At 40.3% G+C, this 14,697-nt stretch overlaps 1 protein-coding gene across 1 annotated transcript in view; it reads right to left on the minus strand.

Annotated features, from left to right (window-relative positions):
- Positions 1-13,699, minus strand: part of lingo3a (leucine rich repeat and Ig domain containing 3a) — a 41,072-nt gene extending 27,373 nt beyond the window's left edge. Inside the window, exons 1-2 of the mRNA XM_020624260.1 lie at positions 13,637-13,699; positions 9,578-10,157 (exon numbers count right to left, since the gene is read on the minus strand). The gene's annotated coding sequence lies outside the window, so the exon portion shown is untranslated. The remainder of the gene's footprint in view (positions 1-9,577; positions 10,158-13,636) is intronic.
- Between the last annotated feature and the right edge of the window lie 998 nt (positions 13,700-14,697).

The following is a 14,697-nucleotide window of genomic DNA, read 5'->3' on the forward strand; positions in this document are numbered from 1 at the left end:
GTGCCTGTTTATAGCTGTGTGCTACAGAAGAAGAAATTGTAGATCCTGTATGTGTGCCATGCCTTCTGAGAGATTAACTAATGCAGCAATGAGCTTCTAGTTAAAAGAAGGCAAGAAGTTAAGTGTTTGAAGAGAGGAAGAGGGGGCACATGCATGAAGGTGCTGACAGTATGAAAAACAAAGAAGTCAACAAAATAAGAACAAAGAAATGCCTTCAAACATATTAGACAGAAGAAAGCAGGACACTATGCAAAATAAGATTAGAAATTGAAGAGAAAGAAGAACAGATCTTTTATTTACAGAATGACAAATGAAACCAGAAAGCAGAGATGTGAGGTGGAATGGGAAAGGTGATGGGGGGTTTATACATCCTGACAGAACCTTGGAAAGGAGAGAGCCTTAAAAAGAGATTTGTCAAATGTGACACACTTCAGAGAAACTGACTGTATCTGTGCGCTCTTGCGCGTGTGTCATCAAATGGTTGGTTGACAGTTGTACTCTTTTATCTCTCTAGCATAAATCTCAACTAGAGAGAGATTCCATCACCCGGTGTGTTGCTGCTGCTTCTGCTGCTGTCCGTACAGCTCTGACTAATAAGAGTGCTTAATGGGGAATATGCACCCTGACAGTAAATTCTCAAGCATGTATACATAAATTATGATAAACATAAAAAATGAGGCACACTCACACACACTGCAACTGACACAAGTTGTCAGCGTCTGTGATGAAGGCTTAGTGAGAGGAAAAAGAAAGAAGGAGGAGCAAGAACAGACTGAGGATGAAGAGAGGGTGGAGAGAATGACTCAGCTGCTCTCCCTAAAGGCCTCCAAGAAGAAGTAAAGGAAAAGGAGGATGAAGAAGCACCAAAGAGGAAGAGTGTTCATGCTCCCTCTGCTCTTCACAGAGTCAAAATTTCAGTCTCTGAAATAAAAGAGAAACCAAGACAGGAGCCTCAAATTGCTCTTCAGAGGGAAATTTACCCCTAAGCAAACAACAAATGTTTGTGATGCTAGTGCAGAGTATGAACAATCAGTGCCCTTAAAGGGAATCGCTATGCCATGTCATCTCATTAAGTCTGAGGTAGATTACAACATCACGGCCTTTTCTCCAGCATGTGCAGGGGGCTTTTAAAGTCTCTAGGTACTGCTACTGGGACAGAGTAATTGGGCCCTGCCTGCACATCAAACATAAATCTGTTCTGACATCTCACAGGAACTCAGCACTGGATGTACTGGGATGAGAGCATGTTGGCTAAAGTTGAAAATAAACATTGCACCACACAAGACAAAAAAGCCCTGTCGATGCATACAGACAGACAACCACAGATACATCCTGGTGTACAAATTATTCACAGGCTCTTTTGAAACTATTTACTCTTATGCTGTGTTTACTACAATGACAAAAATCAGGAGCGCCACTTAAAGTGGATCTGATAAGATGCCACAACATGACACATAAGTGAGAGTCAGACAGAGGGTAAAAACAATTCTTTGAAAGAGAGTACAGTGTAAGGGACAGAGGAAAAGAAAGCAGGCCGGGCTTTCTCTGAAGGAGACAAGGTGGGTACTTACAGTGTACTGTTATACAGGAGGTTCGATCCCTCACTGTGATATAAGAAAACAATTTTTTAAAAGTGATTATTTTATCCCTAACTATTGACAGGCTTGCAGAGATGAGTAAATCTTAGTCCCATTTAACACTGTCTTGCTATTCCTCACCTGGCTGCCATGGCAAATTCATAATACCCCTCTGATGTCCAGAAGTGGCTTGTCCTCTTCATGTCAAGGTGTGGCAAACAGGAGAGATCACAAAGTACCCCTGTCAAACTGAGGGAATGTGACAGCAGGGCAATAAATAGACGCAGACATGTTTCTGCACATAGTGCCATGCAGAGATACAGTATTCATAGACACACAGATCCACAGATTGTGATCTATACTGACAAACATAACCCTTTACTTCTCAGACACATCATGCAACCCACCTCCACATACATAGAAAAATGGGCTGACTACACACTGTTCCAGCTATTTTATGAGCATATAGACTCTATAGTGCCCCTAACAAGAGCAGAGAAACTGGCCACAGCTGTGAGTCAGTTCAAAGCACAGATCCTCAGCTGACTACTCATGATCAAACAGTTCTGACAGGCAAACCGAATCATATGTTCCCAAAAAGAGAGAGAGAGAGAAAGACAAGAGGAAGAGAGGCAAGGAGGAAGATGAACTACATTCTGTTAAGCACAATCTCTTCATGCCCATCTGTCATAGCTTCACATGGACACATACAGCTGCAGATTCATTTGTTCAGTTGATGCAGAAACAAAACAAGGAAGTGATTTTCTTCCAGGGTTTGACATTCTCTTCAAGTGACAGGCTAGAAAAAGGCTTCTGCCTAAAAATATATTGCCACCCTCTCTGGGGCTGTATAAAGAGACTGACTTGCATGATACATGCTCAAATGCATAACAAAAATGCCTAATGTTTTTCAGTGCTGCAAAAATAAAACCAAATGTATACCAAACAACTTCCTTTATTAGCTTGTCATCATTTCATCCAAACACTGCCTCTGTTCAAACTGAATCGGTATAAATAATGCATAGCCTGTATTTGTAATCATTACCAACATCATTTCTCATTTTAATTGGTATTCAATCCTGCCATGAATAATAATTTTACAAATTTTATAAAGTGAAATACCCAGAGTGAAAACACTTCTGTGTTTCATCAAACAAAAGGTCACTTGAACATAGCAACCCTGTGGAAACATCTCCATATGAAGTAATGTGTACCATTTTTTATCAGGTGGCAGATGGTCTTAACACCTTCAAGCTACAAACTCGAAACCATCAATGAACACAACAGGACATTTCTGACCTTGTTGCAACCTCCACATCATTCAGACTACAGTAAGTTAAGGAAGAATAAAATGTAATCCCTCTGGTGAATAATTCTCAAACAATGTTGCAAATGTCTTTTGCATGCAGTTAGCCAAAGTGTACTGTATGTACTGTCATAATATAGTAGACAGTGATGTTATGCTAGACAAACAAATATGTTCAATGTGATCTCCACTGGGTCTCAAGGAAAAAACAACTACAACCAACTGCAATGACACAAATGTTATTAAAACACATCAAATAATATTATTATTTCGTTTGCTAACAAAACTGTCTGCTGAAAAACTGCAGGGATCTTTGCTTTAAGGACATTTTAGAAAATAGGCTTATTTGCTCATGTACAGTAATTATGGTAAACAATTAGCTGGAGGCAACAGCCATTAGCTTAGCTTAGCATAAACTAGAGATGATTTCTGCCCCAGTCCAAGCCCTTTAATACTGATTTCATCTGATACTGAGTCTGATCCATTACTTACTGTAGGCTATAATTACTTAGATTTTGAATAAATATGTGTTTGACACTGAAATAACAGCTGACATGAGGTGAAGATGGATCACTCTGTTGAAGTTCTTGAAACTACAGAAATATTCACTCCAACTGCAATTGTGTTACAGAGTGAAGCTTCTTCCCTCACAAATGATCGTTGGTCAAATACAGACATCAAAACTGACAACAGAAAATATAATTCTGGTCTGTGATCAAGTTACTTATTGTATGTTCATTTGTGCCAGCTGAAATCCCTTGTTTGCAGTCTGTGTGCTAAGCTAAGCTAACCAGCTACAAAATGTAGCTGCCTGCATGACATGAGAGTGGTATTAATCTTCTCCTCTAACTCTTCTGCAGAAAACAAATAGGCTTGTGTTTCCCAAAACATAGAACTATTCATTTAAATACTGAAGATACTTCACTTTGAATCACACATGCTCATACTCACCCATTTCGCACTTCGTTTCTTCTAGGAAGAAAAGCAATGCAACAAAGCATATATGCAAGTTTGGAAGGAAGAAACATATAAAAGAATGAAGGCAAATCAAGTGGAGACAGCCAGATAGAACTGCCTCACTAAACAGTCTGGTCCTATCTCTCTGTTCTACTGATCTCTACTTGAGAAAAATGATTTGATCAGCCGATTATCTGATTTATGTCTAATGGCTAAAAAAAAGCTAAAAGGCAGCATTAGTTCTGATCAGCAGAGCAGCATCCAGGATTGTGGACTGATAAGGAGCTGCAAAGAGTCATGGATGCTTAATCTTCATTTACACTGACTGCTCAGTGGGATATTTAAAATAATTCAGTGGGTTAAAAAACCAATTTCTTAACGAGAATGAGTGGAGAGAAGCAAACAATACTTGGGGGAGCTCCATAAACACAAACACAGATACTGTATGTAGAGCTTGTGTGCAGTTTTTGCAGAACTAAACACCTTAATTATGTTTAATAGGTGTGCTCAGTAAAGACATGACAGATCATGACTGTTTGTATTTTATCAACTTAGAAATACTGTGTTTGTTGATATTTGTGACTTTGGTGAAGATTAGATCACATTTCATAACCAATTTATGCAGAAAACCAGGAAATCTCAGACAGTGCCTTTACTTTTTCTTTGGACTGTATAAAGTTGTCAGAGATACTCATTAGTTGATTCAGAACTAAGTGGTCAAAAATAATTTTGATCATAAAGTATTTAAAAATCAATAAGTATTGAGTGATAAAAGTCTGAATTTAGACTTTTGTCCATAAGTGATATTTCATCAAGTGAAGAATTCATTTTGAAAATATGGACTATATTTCAGACAAAATGTAAATGCAGTTCATGGTGTTTGAGAGGTATGGGTGAAATAGAAAAAAGGATACTTTTATATCAAGCCATGTTCAGAAAACTGTCTTAACATTTTAATAGCTCACCAGCTCTTAGAGTCTGGCTACATTTTTTTCTTGAAGGAGCAAAACATTTCTCAAAAGCGTCTGGAGGAGGAGACAAATAAATCTTTAAAATTATATTGTGAGGATGAAAACTTGGTGCCCTTCATTGCTCACTGCTTTTATATAGGTTATATCTAAGTGAATCATATTATATATAATCACTGACGCAGCTGCAATACTTTAAGGATCAAGTTGTGGTATGTCTGTGTACTGTGTTTTGAGGCTAATGCTGGATGCAGCAAGGGTCACCAAGGCTAATAGGCAGCATATAAAGAATATACTGCAGCATAACAGAAGCTCTTTGCCCTGATTATCTATTGTACCTTCTCTATTGTGACTCGCCGTTCATCAGAAGATCACTGCTTCTGATGCAACAAATACCATATCTATTTTATGTATCTGTTACTGCAATATATTTACTGTACATATTACATTTTGGTTTGCAGCAATTACTTCATCACTCATTATTGCTGTGTGATTGATCTGTACAATATATTGTTGTAAATAATATTTGACATTGTATTATTTTTATTTCTTTATTTATTTCACTGTCATTTCTCAGAGTAATTATATTTCCTACTAGGGATGTGACAATACCAAAAACTCACTGTACAATAGTGCCACCGTAAAAAGTCCACGATACAATATTTATCACAATATTTAAAAAACTAAATAAAAAAAAGCAATATGGGCCAGTTAAGACAGATATCCCCCAACCACCAGAGGCAGTAGCGCGCAGAACAAGCAGAAGAAGACACCAAAATATACTAGAACAAATAAATGTGAGAGTTGTATTTTACTGGAGGATTTTTTTCAAACATCAGGGTCTATTTTTTTTTTTTTTTTCAAGAGATAAGTCTTTAAGAGTAATTACTATGTGGTTGGTTTTGTGTATGTGCATCCAGATTGTTTATCCATCTCATTTAAAATGTTGGGCAGTAACAGTAGAGCCAGGTCTCTAATGCTAATGTTTTTTAGGTGAAAAATCAACAGACTAATTGTTTCAGCACTAATAATGTCATATGTTTTGCTGGCAAGGATGGTTCTTTCTTGTTGAGAGAACAGACCAGAGCTCCATTTTCAGTTTCAGTCATGATGGTGAGCCATACTGGAAAATATTGTTTTATGGCTGGCCAGTCAAAGCATCTCAAGCTGCCAGCAGTAATACCAATACATAAAACGAAATGAGCCGGAGAGAGCGACAAGTATATAAACTCTGCAAATACCCTCCGCTTCATCCCATAAACCAACTCAGCATTGCAGACACATTTCTCCCTGAACTTCACACCAGAGGTTTTAATTGTTGATCTCTCCGCTGGCTTACATAAAAGTGAACACAAACAGGACTGCCTCTGTTGCTTTACACTGCCATGTTTGTAGATCAGCTCAGTGTGTGAAGGATCTAAAGGCAGTAAAAACCACCGCCCTGATGCACGAAGCATTAGATGTAATGTAGCCTCTTAGGTGTGTAAGCACTGCTTGCCTACACTCATGCGATTCCTTGGCCTCCCTTTTAGCACTTACATAATGTCACAGTCATCTCATCACACATTCTTTCATCCAGAGACCTCAATTCGCATAAAATATGCAGCATCCAAGGGTCAAAACTCCCTTTCCCTCAGCTCTTTTCTTCCTCTCTGTATCTCATCTTTGCCATGGACCCATTGCGGAAAGGTCACACAGGCCCTACCATCAGCTTAGATTAGACAGTTTTGTTCAGAAATTATCTCTTGTAAACCCAGTGAAAGAGTCAGACAGTAGACAGCTCACCTGGTTCACCTATATATTAAGGCTTGGGTAAGTGTTTGAGCTGGATGATACTGCGACAATATCATATTATATAAATAGGTTCAGCTACAACAACAACAACAAAGAAAAAAGAAAATGTAAACTAATGTAGTTTTAAATTAAAGACAAATATACAGTATTTTCTGACTGGGCAGTGGCATCAATTGCATTTTCAAACAGCAAAAACACATTCATTGAAGATAAAGAGACTCCCACTTTTACTCTGTGGTACTGTGCCGGGTTGATGCATTACTTTGGCTTGATCCTATTAAAAAAAACATAACAAAATTTCCATAGTTACTAGTGGCTCTATTAGAGTCATCTAAATAAATGGCACTACAGTAGCAAACTGCAGTATGTGGTGCTTTGCTGCATTGACTTACTAATTTATCAAGAAAGCCTCAGCCTATTTTCCAGAGGTAAAACTCTTAACTCCTAATTAAACCCTGGAAAACATGTTTGAGTCTGATTGTGCTAACACTAAAGACCTTTTAGAGATGCAGTTTGAGTATCATGCTGCTGTACCCCGGGTAGAGCTGCAGTTCTGAAGGAGCGGCTCATGTAATTTTAATTAAATGACAAATTATTATTTGAATAAAAACATATTCACACTGAGTCGGCTGTAACACCTGAACACCACCACATACAATTAGGATTGTGTGAAAACTAGTTACACAGTGAAGAGTGATGCTGAAACAGCTAAAAAAAAAACAATGAATAAATAGTTCAAATATTAACTAACAGTAATGGGGAAATGATAAATGATAGATTGCTAAAAGCAGGCTAATGAATAATGGTTGAAATAGTTAGCTAACATTAAAACTAACAGATAAACTATAAATGTTAAACTCAAGACTAAATGATTAAAATACCGCAATGGGTAAACTGCTGAAACAGATAAAAGTAATAGATAAATAGTTAATAGCTGAAGGTAGGCTAATGGATAAACAGTTGAAATGTCCACCTTTTGTCACTAAGTGGTAGAAATACAAACTTAGTGACAGAACAATTGTGTGAGAAGAATATTTATTGTATCTACTTTTATAGTTGTAAAAGATTTGCTATGCACAGATGCATAAGCTCTGCATTAAGGTTAGGGCACTGTCTGAACATGAATAATGGCATTCCAGTGTTCAGTGAGTGGGAGGACAACAAGCACACACAGACCTATGATGGTTCCAGCTGGACATCTTAACCGTGACAGCTTACATGTCAGCATGCCTGCAGGTATTTGACAGCCACTCACAGGGGCACTCTCTCCTCTCCCCCCTGCCCTCCTACACCACCCTTCTTCCTTTCCTTTTCTCCTTTGAAGACGTTGCTGCCCTCTCCTATACTGACAGCAGTGTCCTCATCTGGCTGACAACAGATGCACTTCTGCTTTACTGCCCTCATAAATACTCCAAAGCTGAAAACCATGAGGCTGGGCATCGGCAGTGTTAAGCTGAGGTAATATCACTATAAAGCATAGCTGACAGCTTTATGTGCAACAGAAAGGATCGAAATGAGAGCGTAAGTGTAGGCGTAGTAATGGACGAGACTAACAGGCCTGATTCAACAATGTACTCCGAGGGACACATAGACAATTCATTATTTGCACATAAATCTGTCAAATAGAGAGGCTAAGTGGCACCCTGGGTACCATTAAGTGGTGTTATATAATTGCATTCACATGCCTATTGTGGCTCTCAACAAGCAGGTAGAAATCCATGGGTAGGGAATGACACATGGTATAAGACCAGAAATAAACAGTTCTGTGCCTTTTCATATACATTTGATAAGACAAAAAATGACTGTATTTATTTAGGACTTTTCCACCTCAGTGCACAAAGCACTTTACAAAGTGCTGGCCATCACGGATGACCTGAGGTTCAGTATCGTCCTCAACCGAACGGGGACTGATCAACCAACCTCATGAATAATGGAGAACCAATTTTATTTGCCCAAAAACTAGGTCCAGATCTGGTCCCCATGAGGTTCTTACAACTACTTACTGGTGTTTCATGTAGCTACTCTACCACACTGCGGGTCATTTTCACAACCTAATAATGCCTCATGTACAGCAGGTAACACTGTGATGTTGTTGGTGAAATGCTGGGAGAATCAGTTCTTCAAGAACATGCCAGCAAAAATCACAAAAATACTTAAAGAAATAAAAACACAGACTCCGGCCATAATGAAGTACAAATTCAGTTCTTTTGTCAAATGTCTTAGACCTATGAAGATGATCCACTAAGATGTTTCTGTAATGTATGAGGTGTTTTCTGATAAAGGAGTGAACCAGACAGATTAAAGCAAAAAAACCTCCTCTGAAAAAAGAAAAACTGCTGATTTTTAGAACTGCACTCAGAGCTGGAAAGAGCCACAACAAATGAAAGAAGAGAGCAGGTAGAGGGCTGAGCGAACCCATTCAGAGGCTTAGATGTGTGATGCCGGCAACGGGCACTGAGTTTCTCACACTGGGATGATTGCAGGGATCGATCAAAGGCCGCCATCCCTTTTGTACTCATGTTTAGATCATGAAAACCTAATTGAGAACTGGTAACCAAAGACATGCACACACACACAGAGTGGCTATGCTTCCATGGATACACAAGCACACCGTTTCAAGGATCACAACAGAAAGGCATAGCCAGCATGAGATAATGAGAGCCAATGTCCATCTGAGAACAAAATAATAAGCCAGGACTACATCATAGTAGTGTGAGCAGAGGCTGGGGGGATAAACTAGAGTCATGATGATCAGAAATGAACCTCCTGCTCATCTTGTCATCTGTGTAGGTGAAAGTTAACCACAACAAACTGGACTAAAGGGAAGAAGGCACAGGCAGCGAAGGAGAGTTGTATCTCTTTTTGGTGATGGATCACAGAGAGGTGAGCAAAAGTGTCAGACAGCAGATCAAGTGGACCACCAGGTCACTTTATATGTATGTGTGTGTAAATGGAAATATGGAAAGTTGGCTTACCCAAGACTAGAACTTGCACAGTGCTCCTTCCACATCTGCAACCCTGGAGGCGCTTTGATCATTGCTGGTCGTCTCTGCAGGAAAATGTTGTTCCTCCAGACTCTAAGCTTCCTCCACCTCCTCTTCCTTCTCCTCCTCCAGCAACAGCAGCAGCAGCAGGGGCAGCAGCTGGACTGGACTGCATTCACTCACCTGCCCTCCCCTCTGTCTCTAATTTATCTACAGCCCCCCAGACAAAGTCCTGGCTCTCCCCTCTCCTCTCCTTTGTGCTATAAAAAGCAGCAGAAGCTCCTTTCCCCAGCAGGCTCCCAGCTTTGTGTCTCGGAGAAGCGGTGAGAGCTGCCTCCAACAGTGGCAGATAGCTCGGGCTGATGGTGCTCTCGTTACTGGATTGCATGTGCAAGACTGTCCTGGCATTTGTTTGTGTGGGTTTTGGAGCGCAGTGCATGTGTGACAGCGTGTGTGTGTGTGTGTGTGTGTGTGTTTGAAAAAGGACCCGGCTGCTGTTCACTGGGGCTCATCGGCACTGCTGCCTCTTTCTCTCTCTCCTGCTCGGGCTGTTTTGTGCTGCATTCACGTCCTGTGGGAGAAAACAGAAGAAGAGTTCCTTGCTTAAAAATTCAGCCCACTTCAGCTTCACCACAGAGCCCCCACCTAACTGGTTATTGTCCCCAGTAACCCACAAAGCCTGCGCTGGTGCTGGGTTTGCCTTGGTGGCTCCTGGCGGGCTAGTGGAGAGGGATCTGAAGCTGTTGACTAGCTACCAGTGTCTAATCCCCCTCAGGTGGAGCCAAGGGCCGTTATGGTGCGAGCATGTCTCTCTGGAGCACCACCACCCTGTTCTGCTTTAGCAGTCTCACCCTATACACCACACCTGTCAGTCTTTCCAGCACAGTGCAGGGTCCGACCCACTGGCTCTCTAGCTTTGGGGACAGTTCCTTCTTCCACTACATAGTGTACACCCACACAAGCGCACCAGGGCAAAGTCCTCTACTTTGCAGTGTACATCCTAGACCCGCTTCTGACAAACCCTACTGTATTGTCATTGTCCCAGGAAATAGTGTCTAACATGGTGTATTTAGGCCTTAGCTACAATAAGAATGATACCCCCAAACAACAAAATTGGATTTAATCTTTGAAAAGACATCACATAAAAAAATGTAGAGATATATTTACAACTTTAAGCAGACTGGACACTTTTCCCATGCCATTCATTCTTAACTAAAGTGCTAGGAGTCCTGTTTTACTCTAACAGATGCCGACAAATGGAGGAAGACTTGTACTGTTCCTTCAGGCATGCTCACATATCTTTTACAATTCACTGCCGCTTTTAACATAAATCAGAGCCCGAGGCAGTGCACAAGTGTCATATCCAGGTTAAAATGGAGGCTGTGCCATGTTTTCATCCTATCTGCAGTCTGCGTCCTCAATAGATACTGTGCTGGTTTTATTTGTGCTGCAGTTCCTGTGCAGGTGTGGTTTCTCAGTGTTACAGAGCCACTCTCCATTCTGGAGAGTAAAAGATTTAAATGGCTAAAATACACAGGCAAAATTTTATCCCAGAATCCAAATGTTGTAGCCAGACGTTGCTTTTCTAAGCCCACAGTGCTCTATTAGAATGGGCTGTAATACAGTGACCTTCATGAATGTCATTTTCCCCCTCAGCCATTTTCTTGGCAGGTTTATGGCAACAGCTTTGATGTTAGATGGAGGATATCATTTCTTGGCTATAGCAGGTTTACAATAATATCATGGCACAGTAATAATCACCGTGCCTCCTTCTCTGCCTCATACCTGAGGGCAGCGAAAAAATGAAGTCTGTTCTGGGGGTTTTGTGGCTGAATATTATTTTGCAGGTTTCTGCAGTGTGGAAGAAGTGAGGGGGAGGTACCTGCCTACTGTGTTGGTTGAAGAGACTGTGCATCAACTCTAGGATTCTGTAGTCATTTGTCAAATTGAAAGCACTGCTTACTGTGCGAGTGTGAGAGGCTGAGATACAAAATCACATTCATGGTGATGATCCAAACTGTGCTACTTAGGTGGACACCAAAGCAATTTAGTACATTTATGCACTGTAGGCATGGTTGTCAAGTACAGTTTTAGAGTAGTGATTCTTACTTTGTGAGATTTTCTACATTTAGTTTAGGCACAATATTTCATGCAGCACCAGCACCACATTCTTCTTCACATCTTGTAGCATTGCTTTTAAAACCTTTTATTTGCTTCAAATACTTTTATTGTTGTTCATTTTAATTTTAAATAAGTTGAGGCCTAGTTTCACATGTGTACAACAGTATGAATATACTGTATATATATATACACAGTGTGACTGTATATTATGGTTTCTTCTGCTACCTGATCACACAGGCTGCAGAGTGAACAATAGTTAAAATTTGTATAATGCATTTATGTCATACAAACTAAACTGGACCCAAACATTTAATAGGATTCTCAAATATGATTTGGGCAGTTTAATAAGTCATATTAGGTGACTACCAATCAGCAGTATATATCAGCTTTATAAGCAACAATTAGCTTTTTGATGGTGGCTTTATGGGGAACATGGTTGCACAGTGGTTAGAACTGTCATCTTACAGCAATGATACCCTTGGTTTGAACCTTGTGACTAACTGAGGCCTTTCTGTGTGGGGTTTGCCTGTTCTCCTGTGCCTGTGTGGGTTTTCTCTGTATACTCTGGCTTCCTCCCACAGTCCAAAGATATTAGGTTAGTTGGTGACTCTAGTTGCTTTTGAGGCACCATAAGGGTACTTAAAAAACTGGAACGTGACAAATTAGTTGCTAGCTTTCAATGTCTCAAAAGAAGGAAAACTGCATTAGCAAGGAGAAGCACTGGTCAGATGTAGGCCCTTAGTGTATCAGCCATGACTGAATGACACAGAATATTTGCTTAACAACAGAACAGCTTAAAAATTACTAAGCTACTTCAACACATCAGAAAGTCTAAGCAAAAGAAAACGCTTGTTATTTACTACAACCTTATTGCCCTAAATATCTACAACCACAGCTCACCTTGTCTAAAGGCCATTAGAAGACTCATCAAACCCTTTAGTCAGTTGTGTGTCTCTAAAACCTGCCCACTCATATAGATTCATATAGACAAACAGCCAATGGCCTTGGGCAACTTACATCAGTTTTTCCCCTTAATGAACACCCACTCACTGAAAACAAAACACACAACAAAGAGGAAGGGCGCAGATTTCTGTGAATGGAGAACAAAGAGAAGCACAGCAGTGGGATATGGCACACGCCTACTTTACATTTCTTGAGAACTGACTGTGCCAGAATTCAGAGGGTGAGTGGGCAAGTTTGAGTTTATAAGACAAAAAAAACAATGTAGCTTATAAGAGAATGCCAAGTATACAACCGTGGTATATAGTACTTGTGATCCTGTGAATCATATAAATCTGAAACTAGTTTAATGGGCCTTTTTCATTGAGAACACAAAAAAATATCAACATCACCTTTGTGATGGGGGCAAAGCTAATCTAGAGGTGCCCAAGATTAAATATTAAATGGCCGGAAATGAGCATGCCATGGGCTCTTTAAGGGAACACCAAAGTGATTACAAATCATCCTGAGGGCAACATTTGAATGTCTGAGCCAAATTTCAATCCCTCACATATATAGTTGATGAGATATTTCTCAACAAAACTAAAAAAAGGTCAATTTCATGCTGATGCTGGAGGAAAAGTCATGAAACCACCACCACAGTTAGAAAAGTTCATCCTGTGTCAACCACGAATGCCGGTACAAAATGTAAGTGGTGGATCAAGTGACGTTACCATCCCTGAAGCCATTCTGCAAAAATCTGACAAAAGGCTGAACAAATACTCAAATATTTGCAGCAGACAATATTTACTTATCCATCAACCCACCTAAAATTGCTTTTGTAACTCATTATGGAGAATAATGTTTTCACTCACTCCATAACAACAGACAGTACAAAAGAAACACTGACTGCACTTGTGCTACAATACATAAGACAACAAATGGATGTTCACAATACATAATATTTTTGTGTATTCATGTGTGTCATACCTGTGTGTGTTCAGGAGTGTGTCCTGCAGCCCTACAGTGAATCCATCCGCTTTTGGCTGCTGTTAGAAGCAGCCAAGACTCTACTGCAACTGTGAACCACTGATGAGAAGAACAACCACATTAGAAGTTTTGTGTGTGTGTGTGTGTGTGTGTGTGTGTGTGTGTGTGTGTGTGTGTGTGTGTGTGTGTGTGTGAGGCATGAAAGCGCAGTGTAGATCCTCACAGCCACTGTGAAAAAGGCTGTGTGAGTAATCGCTGCTGCTCAGCTTGTCTTCCTGCTTTGGACTCCCTGTGGGTGAGTCCAGCTCAGAGGTGGCACATGTACTTCACTAACAGCACAGACATATTCAGACAGCAAGTGCATTCATCACACCAGAAGTGTGAATGTACACAAACACACAGAGAAAGGCATAAAAAGCATCTGTCTTTGAAGGTATTGTGACCTGCTGATTTCTCCTTTGTGTTGTCTATGGTGTGATAAGGAGGACAGACGTTGTGAGAACAGAAAATAAGTGACAATGCTTTGGGCGTAAAACAACAAAGTCAGATGACACTTGAAAGAATTTTTACTGTACATGATGTAGTCAAACATGCCAGTTATAAACAAATGTTTCCTTCCATCCATTATCTACACTGCTTAATCTGAAGAAGGGGGGAGTACATCCTAGACAGGTCACCAGTCTATCAGAGGACAGACACCAACACTCAGTCCTAGAGGCAATTTAGAGTCACCAATCAACCTAAACCTCATGTCTTTAGACTGTGGGAGGAAGAACACTACTCACAGAAAGGCCCAGTCAGTCATGAGGTTCAAACCCAGAACCTTCTTGCTGTGAGGCAGCAGCACTAACCGCTGCGCCACCCCAACAAATGTTTCATTAGCTGAATTTAACATTTATCTATAAAGTTGTGTCTTAACCTCTGATGCTACAGCCTCATCCTGTCTCTTTACAGCACATGGCTCTCTGTATGTAATGTTTATGAAGAAGCTTTCAAAACTATTTTATAATATTTTGGGAAGACTTGAGGTTCATCTCCATGCTGCAGCCAGGCAGAGGCAG

Source organism: Monopterus albus, unplaced genomic scaffold (genome assembly GCF_001952655.1).
Source record: "Monopterus albus unplaced genomic scaffold, M_albus_1.0 scaffold323.1, whole genome shotgun sequence".
NCBI lineage: Eukaryota > Metazoa > Chordata > Actinopteri > Synbranchiformes > Synbranchidae > Monopterus > Monopterus albus.